Source organism: Otolemur garnettii, unplaced genomic scaffold (genome assembly GCF_000181295.1).
Source record: "Otolemur garnettii isolate 467f Iridium unplaced genomic scaffold, OtoGar3 scaffold00208, whole genome shotgun sequence".
Lineage (NCBI taxonomy): Eukaryota > Metazoa > Chordata > Mammalia > Primates > Galagidae > Otolemur > Otolemur garnettii.
The window spans coordinates 1,464,385-1,474,710 of NW_003852603.1; the positions used below are offsets into that span (position 1 = coordinate 1,464,385).

The 10,326-nt window shown below is 36.9% G+C and overlaps 1 non-coding gene across 1 annotated transcript; it reads right to left on the reverse strand.

Moving 5' to 3' along the window:
- Window positions 1-87: 87 nt before the first annotated feature.
- Window positions 88-194, reverse strand: LOC111721982. Its single transcript, XR_002770957.1, has one exon. It is a non-coding gene; the product is annotated as a U6 spliceosomal RNA (small nuclear RNA).
- Between the last annotated feature and the right edge of the window lie 10,132 nt (window positions 195-10,326).

Here is a 10,326-nt window from a genome sequence, read left to right on the forward strand (position 1 = left end):
AAAAAAAAAAAAAAAAATCTTTGTTTTAAAACTTCATATATTAGACTCTAGTGAGCTGGTAGAATTTTTTTTCACATTTTTGTAATTAAAAATATGGAACACTTCATGAATTTGCGTGTCATCCTTGTGCAGGGGCCATGCTAATCTTCTCTGTATCATTCCAATTTTAGTATATGTGCTGTCGAAACAAGCATGAGCTGGTAGAATTTTGTTCTGATTATGAAACTATTGATGTGTTCAAACTACCGTGTTTCCCCGAAAATAAGACCGACCCCAAAAATAAACCCTAGAGGGATTTCCATGCATTTGTTAAACATAAGCCCTACCCCAAAAATAAGGCCTAGTGATGAACATGGCTATGCAATGCTTCACGTCATGTGTTTTGGTGCTGAGCAGTAAGGAAGACTGAAACACCTTTTATCTGCCACAACTCCTTTCTCCCAGCCTTTCACACTTGCAGGGGTGCACGTGTGGTAACCCCGGTCACAGGCATCCTATTGGGCACGTTTCACGCGTCACTAGCGACAGCCTCACCAACAAGGTCGGCTCCCCCATCAGGTTCCAGAAAAAGATGACTTAACTGTATTTGAATAAATGGAGATTGTTGTATTATACTTAATAAAAATAAGACATCCCCTGAAAATAAGCCCTAGTGTGTCTTCTTGAGAAAAAAAAATATATAAGACAGTGTCTTATTTTGGGGGAAACACGATACCAGTAATCTGGTCTGGAGCAGGTGAAGAGGCAGCAGTAGATTTTGTTTTGTATTTTTCATAGTACCACTGTCCAAAAATTATGACCAAAATCACCAAATAGACCTGAAGCAAAAATTCCAGAAACTCCTAAAGACAGACAAATTTCAAAGAAAAAATTGTTGGATGAATTTGCTTTATTTTGTTCATGCATAGAGAAACATGTAATAAGTGAAATATTTGAGTGGGAGAAGAGTGTCAGTGAGAAGCAACCTACACGCTAGATCTGAAGCCTGTCAGGTGCTCTGAGCCTACTGTGGCTTTAAAACGTCTGCTGAATGTTCAAGCATGGCCACATCACAGGTTTGTTCTGTTCGCTCTTAGTACATGAGCAAACCATCACAAAGGTGGAGTAAGTCTCTGGTTGGCAGTGTTTTTTCCCTCTAGCACAGTGATTTTCAACCAGTGCAAACACAGCATACTGGTGGGCCGCGAGAGGCCTTAGATGGGCCACAAAAATTTTTAAAGATCATTAAATTATTTTTGAAAGAAGTTAAAAGCACAGTAAGTATGTCCTTTTTATACTCTTTTTTTTTTTTGATCAACATAATTTAAGTGTGCTGAAAGTTTAACTATAGGTTCAAGTGTGCCATTTGATAAAAAAGAAGTTGAAAAACATTGCTCTAGCATTTAATTGGACTGCACTAATTAGCATTTATGCAGTATGATTTGAGTACCATCTTTGTATTATACTTATTTATTTGAGGGGCATTTTAAGGAGATTTCCATTGTTCCATTATTGTATGATAAATTTATTAGTGGTCATTAAAATCAATATAATAAAAAAAGTATTTTTACTTTTTATAACTCACTTGTTTTCTCCACAGCAAAGGTTCTCTTGGGTTCCTTCACAGACTTGATACATAAAATTCAGAGGGGAAATTTGAGGAGGTCTTGAGTTCCATATCTGAGTTGACTTAGTTCTTTCAATTGTAGCCAATGGGTACACAGGAGTCCATCAGTGAAGGCAAGTGTGAGTAAGTAATCTCCAGAAACTTTCAGATACCTTGGGGAGGATTAAGATTCTATCCAGTCACCTAGTTAGGGTTTCTGACAATTCCATTCAGATCTCAGGGACCTGAAGAGAGTCTGCTGATCTCTGGGTTACTACACACACACACACACACACACACACACACACACATTCGTACACATATGTATTATGCATTCATGTTTATTTAAAAGTCAAAATAACCTCATGGATCAGATAGCACATGTACTATTTGGGGGGAAAAAAACTGAGAACCAAAATGTTATACGGTTTGTCCATCATAATTCTGATCAGGCTAGGAATCTGTGCCCTGAGATCCTTTAATATTCTTGTCCACACACCAGGGACTTTTCCAAAGTCATAAACTGAAAGGAAAAAGGTGAAACATATGATTGCCTTGGAAGTACTTAAGTTTCCACATGATAACGGTTGAAGATGTGATGAATCTATGCTGTACTTCCTGAGAATTTGATCACAAAAAAATGGAAAGACATTTCTTACTTCTCCTCAGTGATCTCGTAAGATTACTATTCTCCTCATGCTAACAATTTGTTCCAGTTTCCCTCCCTTTCTTATTCTAACCCAAAGAAAATTTTTCAAACATCATTGCAGTGATCCCCCTATAATATTACATTTTTAATTTAATATTTTTAATATCAAAACTGCAAAACTTCTGAAAATTGTCAAATGGTCAATTTTTTTCTCTTTGATTATACGTTTGGTACTTTCTGAAAACTTTATGCTTTATTTTTCATTTTTTAATCACAATGGAGATGGCTTTAAGAAAAGACATTTCTTTCCCTTGGTTGTGTTATAAATAACAATGACATAGTAAAATAAAACTTTAGCTTTTGGTGGTATTTTCTTCCACAAACCAAAAAATATCCTTTGTTGTGTTGGCTAACTTATTCTCATCCTATCCTTTTCAATAATGTTTTTCTTATATTTGGAACATGTCATTAAATAGGATAATTATTTTTGGTCCCAGAAAAAGAAATGGAAGAAACCGAAGTCCTGTGTTTCTGTACAGATCCTGAGAGTATTTCCATCTCACGGACTTAAGAGGTATTCTCGCCCGGGCCTTTTATTTTGAAACTACATCTCAGAGTTCTTACTTTGGTGCCTATCTTCATGGTAAATTGTTTTAGCATGGCAATGTGCTCAGATCAATTGCTGGTGGCAGTAATGCTAGTATCAATCATCTACAAACATGTAATAGCTTGGAGATAAATGAGACACCTCCCCCTTCTTCTTTTAGCCTGGTACAATTTGCTCTTCTGGAAGATGCCTTTAGTACAAAGTAATTTCGGCTCGGCTCCTTTAGCTCAACCGGCTAAGGCGCCAGCCATGTACACCTAAGGTGGCGGGTTCGAATCCCCAGCCCGGACCCGCCAAACAACAATGACGGCTGCAACCAAAAAATAGCCAAGCGTTGTGGCGGGCGCCTGTGGTCCCAGCTACTTGGGAGGCGGAGGCAAGAGACTTGCTTGAGCCCAGGAGTTGGAGGTTGCTGTGAGCTGTAATGCCACGGCACTCTGCCCAGGGGGACAGCTTGAGGCTCTGTCTCAAAAAAAAAAACAAAAAAAAACAAAAAAAACAAAGTAATTTCCAGGGATGTTTGAAAGCACATTGGTTAAGCACTGAAATCTTTCAGCTCAACTGATCTGTAGATGAAGAAACGTGCAAAATTGAGGATGGAACCTCCATGTCACCATTCTGGTGCAAAAAATGGTGGCTCTGAGTAGTGTTTTCACCTGGAAGAGTTCTGATCTCTGACCTTCAACCTGCCTCCTGAAGCCTTTTAAAGCATTTCCTTTTTCAGCAGTCAGATTTTTTTGTTTGGGGGGTGATTTCCTAGCTACAATTTCCTAATTGTTCACAGTTTGAATTTGGGTTGTTTGATTCTAGGAACTTGTCTCAAAATTCCTGATTTTGTAATATTTTCCAAGCCTCTCAACATAACTGTCTTTCGTTATTATTTTTCTTGCCCCAATATAGGTCACGTTTTTGTTCTTCTATGTAGTGTTCTTTGTTTTGTTTTATGATGGTCTAGCCAGCCTCCCAGAAGGTTGAGCTTTGTTTTGGTTATATTATTAATTATCAGAAATATACTGCTTAAATAGGTGATAAGTTGAATGCAAATGTATTCTGTACCCTGAAAAGGTCAGGGCACGAGCAAGAAAGAGGTGGTATATGGGTATATGTGTACACAGAAGAGTAACTGAGGAGAGTTTGTTAAAGGAGGGTTTGTATATGTGTAGGAGTATCAAACAAACCCCACGAAGCACAGTGAAGTCCATGGGATGAGCAATGTACTGGACCATTATCCCACGAGGGCTAAAGAGGCAGGGGAGGATGGTTCATGGAATCTGGAGACGAGAGCTACACATCTGTGACAGAGAGGAAGTCAATGTGCAGAGAACCAACACAGAAGGACCCTAAAAGATGAACGCCTTGTGCTAACTCTCCCACCCTACCCTCCAATTTTTCAAACAGCGCCTCCTGTTGGCCATATCCAATGGGAAGCCATCAATCAATGAATCTCATTGATATGCTCATAAAAGCCAGTGGCCAAGCACAGCACAGAGTAGAGACCTGATGCGGGAAATAGAAATAAGCAGACAGATGTAGTGTACACTGTTGGAGCTAACAACTCCATAACAACTCATAAAAATGTTAAAAAATTACAAAGATCAACTCAGGTTGTACTGCAGAATCCAGTCTGTCAATAGGCACCACCTCATACCTCTAACAAGTGGCTGATCCTCAGGAGTCTCTTGCTCAGATCCTCGTTCTTTCCCAAGTATCGGAGTCAATTATTTTTCATGAGATTCCTCACTCATTATCACTCACCACTCAATAAATTAGACAAACATGATAGATCATTCACCTTTGTCTAACACTCTGGCATACCTTCAGCCATGTCTGAACAACTGACTTCACATCCTACCAAAATCTTTCCCTTGATACAGTCAATGATTTAGACTTTAAAACTTTCCTTGATTAAGGTGGAACACAATCCTTAAAATTTGAAAATGGCCACCATGCTGCAATTTTTGACAAATCATCTCAGCTAAAAGATGCAAGCTCATGCTCCTCATTGCTCATCTGTTCTTGCCAAGGAAACTTCCCAGCTCCTCCTGGTGCATGTCTCCTGGGAAAGATGAGAAGAGAAATAATAAGGGCACCTTGAAGAAACAACATAATTATGTATAAAGTACAAGGGATAATAGTGAAAGTTGAGACAGTTGTGCCATTTCATGTGGAACTGAGAACAAGAGCTCTCCTTTTCCTGCCAGTGAAAGAAATATGAAGGCACATTCCACCATACATCAGATTGTTTAAATATTCATCACCATTTTAATCCTGGCATTTATATACTTTTACATGGTAAAATGACAACCTGACTTCCCCTAATAAAGACTGAACCTGTGATTTGGCCTTGTCACCTCTGTACTGTCACCAGCTGAGTGAACCTGTCAACAAAAAGTCACCAGATGTACTTAGTAACATTTGTATGCCAAGTGCTATCATTGTTGGGCTTATGCAAAGGTAACAGTCTTCTTAACACCCAGAAATAAATAACCAGTGCATCAAATGTCACTCCCTCTATCTGTCATTAAGAAGACATTTTAGGATATCACCAGCCCATTTATAACATCTTCGCTTTATTTTAGTAAACACCTTTCAATATAGTTCTGCCCCATAAATTATCTTACATCCTAATGCATTGCTCATCTTTGATGAACAGATATTATAATAGACATCTGCTGTTTTATCCCTCTGACATTCTTGCCCCTTTCTCTAGGGAAAAGCCCCTTTGTTTTCCCTGATCTATTAAAAAACTACCTGTTTTCACTCCGTGTGGTCTATGTTGGTTAAAGTGACGTCAGCTCCAGGAGAAGCTATAAAACCCAGGCCAAGCTAGGTCATTGATTGCAATCCTTAGACCTGATAATTGGGGAAAAATTGATCAAGTTACAAATCTACAAGCCAAGTTAATGAACTGCTATTTTAAAATTTTATAAAAATTACTAAAGAAAAGATGGTTTCTTTCTCAGATGTTAAGGCAATAAAGAGGACAATGGACCCTAAAAGTGAAGTTGGCTCTGGATCCAGCCATACCTGAATCTGTGTCTACCTCTGGACCCTTGGAGGATGTGAACCAAGAAATTCCATCATTGATTAAGCCAGTTAGAGTTTTGGCTGCATTGTTTATACCAAAAAAAAAAAGGAATTTTGATTAATAATTGAGAAAGAAACTGCAATTAGAATATGTCCAAATATCTAAGGTTGCATACCAGACAGTATTATATCTTAGCTCTGAGCTTCATGCATTTCATTATGGTTGAGTCTGAGCTGATCCATTTTGAAGCATGATAAGCCTCACTTCTGTTGTCATCACACCAAACATTGCCATTCAAATCAGATCAGACCCCAACAATGCTTACTTGGCCATTCTTAACAAAATATCCAACAGACATGCACTCTAATTCTCCAGGCTTCTAAGAGGAGAGTGATTTGTACTTCCACCCAGAAATGAAATTATTAAAATCTTTTTTCTCAACATTTTATAACAACACTCCCCCAAATGTATTCTAGATCTTAACTACAAGCCAGGTCACCTAAATTATAACTTATAAAAGTATGCTTCTTAATAAAAAATGTTCATGGATTCTAGGTCTCACTTTGTATTGTTGTTTGGATTACTGTGCACAAATATTGTCTCCCTTCTCTCTCCTACTATGAACACTGTGGAGCCAAACCAAACACAGGCTAGAGCCAAGCAGAACCAACCTGCAGCCTGAAGTAGAGCTGCTCAGCCCAGCCCAGCCTAAATGAGCTAATTGAATAATTGTCCCTGAACTTGATCTTAAACACAATCAATCTAAGCAAAGAATCCCCACCCAAAATTACATTGAGGCCAAGAGGATGAAGTGACTTACCTAAACTTCTCAGGTCACAAAATTAAAATGACACAGAGTCACCATCAAACAAAGGAGGCCTTACTTCCAGCCTTACAGTCTTTCCACAATGCCACTGCAACCTCTTTTGGGCATTACTATATTAATTTTATTCTCTATCTTAATGCTTTATTCTTCTCATGTGGTAATCTTGGTTGTCTTCTGGAATTCCTCTAAGGCAGTGGTTCTCAATCTTCCTAATGCCGTGACACTTTAATACAGTTCCTCATGTTGTGGTGACCCCCAACCATAAAATTATTTTCATTGCTAATTCATAACTGTAATTTTGCTACTGTTATGAATCATAATGTAAATATCTAATATGCAGGATGGTCTTAGGCGACCCCTGTGAAAGGGTCATTTGACCCGCAAAGGGGTCACAACCCACAGGTCAAGAACCACTGACGGACTGTCTTACGGCAAAATACAGAACATATGAACTAACCATACTGAACATTTGCAAAGGTTTTCAATATCAGAGAAAGGAGGTATTGACAGTTTGTCTATTTCCTATTATCAAATGTCGGCAAGACCTCTGCCATTTGCCTGAAAGTTTGTACTCTGGAAGTCTGGGTTTAATTTTTTTTATATCTTTGCTAAAATTAAAGAATACACTTTTCATTTCCAGGATATTTGAATGTATTCTATTAAAGACATTACTAAAAAATATCTACAGCAAAATGAATTGAGACTTCATAGAGTGTTTAAACCAGAAGTCACAAACTCAGATGACTTTAGAGTTAGGATGTAAAACATGTAATCAGGAAGCTGGATGAGGGTTCTGGCAAATTAGGCAGCCCAAACCCTGTTACATGAACTGAGGAGAACACTGACTACTAACTCCAGCTAATTGTGACCAAATCTTTGGTTATCCTAAAAGAAGTCACATCTCTGAATTTTTTATGGAAAATAATCAATTTTAAATGATTGTGACTATTTTTATTAATACTGTGATTCATATAAAACATGCCTACAAGCTGACTGCTACTGATCTGTAATCTCTAGCATAAGTTAATGCATAGTGAATAGTGTTGCAATAAACATGAATGTGCAGATGTCTCTCTGACACACTGATTCCATTTCCTTTGGAGATATGTATATATCCCCAGTAGTGGGACTGCTGGATTATGGTAGCTCTATTTTTTTGATTTTTTGAGGACCCTCCGTACTGTTTTTCATAGTTGCTGTACTAATTTACATTCCCACAGACAGTATACAAGAGTTCTCTTTCCTTTGTATCTTTGCCAGCATTTCTTTTTTTGTCTTTTTGATAATAACCAGTCTGAGATAAGGTGACATCTTATTATGGTTTTAATTTGTATTTCTCTGATGATTCATGTTAAGGATTTCTTCATATAGATGTTGGCCATTTGTATGTTTTCTTTTGAGAAATGTCTGTTCAGGTCTTTTGCCCATTTTTAATTGGAATATTCTTTTTTTTGCTATTGAGTTGTTTGAGTTCTTTAAATTTTCTGGTTGTTAACCCCTTGTCAGATTCCATCTGTATGTTGTTTCTTCACTTTAGTGATTGTTTCCTTGGCTGTGTAGAAGCTTTTTAGTTAGTGTTGTCTCATTTGTCTACTTTTGCTTTTGTTCCCTGTGTTTGAATTCTTATTCAAAAAATCCTTGCCCAAGCTGGGCACAATGGCTCACACCCGTAATCCAACCATTCTAGGAGGTCAAGGTGGGTGGATTGCCTTCAATCAGTAGTTTAAGAGCAGTCTGAGCAAGAGAGAGACCCTGTCTCTACTCTTTCTCAAAAAAAAAAAAAAAAAATCCTTGCCCAGTCCAATTTCATGAAATATTTCCCCTATATTTTTTTCTAGTATTGCTAGATTTCTATATTTCTTCAGTCTTGCATTTAAGTCCTTTAATCCATTTAGAGTTGATTTTTGTATATGCTAAGAGACAGGGAACTAGTTTCATTCTTCTGCATGTGTATATTCAGTTTTTCCAACACCATTTATTGAACAGGCTGTTCTTTGCCTGATGTGTGTTCTTGTCCTTTTTAACAAAAATCAGTTGGCTATGAATGTGTGGATTTATTTCTGGGTTCCCTATTCTGTCTCACTGGTCTGTGTGTCTGTTTTATGTCTATCAGCAAGTTACTGAATAAACAAATAGGCTGGGCGCCTATAGCTCAAGGGGCTAGGGTGCCAGCCACACATACCAGAGCTGGCAGGTTTGAATCCAGCCCCAGCCTGCCAAACAATAATGACAACTACAACCAAAAAATAGCTGGGCATTGTGGCAGGTGCCTGTAGTCCCAGCTACTTGGGAGGCTGAGGCAAGAGAATCACTTAAGCAAGGAGTTGGAGGTTGCTGTGAGCTGTGATTCCATGGCACTCTACCCAGAGTGACAGTTTGAGGCTCTGTCTCAAAAAAAAAAAAAAAGAATAAACAAACAGTGGTATCATTGTGCAATGAATACTAGTCAGCAATGAAAAGGAATAAAATATTGTTATATATTACAATATGGATGAATTTCAAAATATCTGTACTAAGTGAAAGAATCAAGGCAAAAAATTTTATGATTCCCAATGATTTAGAATAAATGGATGTATACTGAAAAACTAATTAAAATTTCCTCAGCACCTGAATTTCAAGAAAAATGCAACCTCATTTATAGCAGAAGGGCCAGTAGCTGTGTAAGGAGAAGTGATGTTGAGGAGAGGATGAGAGGGATTACAAAGTGGCATGAGAAATATTCTGGAGGCGATAGATATATTTATTATCTCGATTGGGGGAAATTCTTTCACAGGTGCATACATATATCAAAAATCAAATTGCACAGTCTCTGTTTTTAAATTTTTCAATAATTAATGCATAGTGAAGTGTGTTATTTGAAATTAAGAATATTTTAATTAGATCCTATATAAATTATAATCTTGATTGTAGAATTTGAAGAGAAAATAAATCTACAAAGCCATAGGGATTGTGTTGAGTGGCTAATTCTAGAAATATCTATTTTTTAGATAGTATGCCCTTACACACAAAAAAGGCATACTTTTTTTTGTTTACTGTCTCCAATATTATAAAATAAAATAAATATTAAATGAAGTTTTCTAGAAATAGGCTATACAATGTTTTTGCAGACCATAAAAGAATAGAATTTTTGAGAAAAACAGAAAAGTAGTACATCTGAGAGCTATACATTTTATAGCTATACAGCTATAAATTTTATAACTTCAACATGTTTTATAACACTATACATCAATTTCTCTGTTTGGGATAGGTCATCCAAATTGATACTAAAAAATAGTGTATAACTGCCCAAAGCATGGAGGTCAAAGTAAAGACGTTCCTAGAATCTTATGTTTCATTATAATAGGCAGAGCTGGCTTTATAGAATTAGCATATACCTTTCATTGTTTGAACTTTAATTCTACACACACAATTTTTATTTTTTTAAACTCCAGCATATATTTGCTAACAAGTTATGTACTTTGTTCTCTCTGAATTATTTCTGTGTTTTAGGTAGCTTGAGAAGTCTCAAAACAAACCTCCTTGTTAAAGACAATTTGCATAATTATTTAAAAAATGAATTGAGGAAGATTTATTTTTTAAAAAAAAAACCATGAAAAAGAAAAATTAACACAAGGTAGAGAATTCATGAATA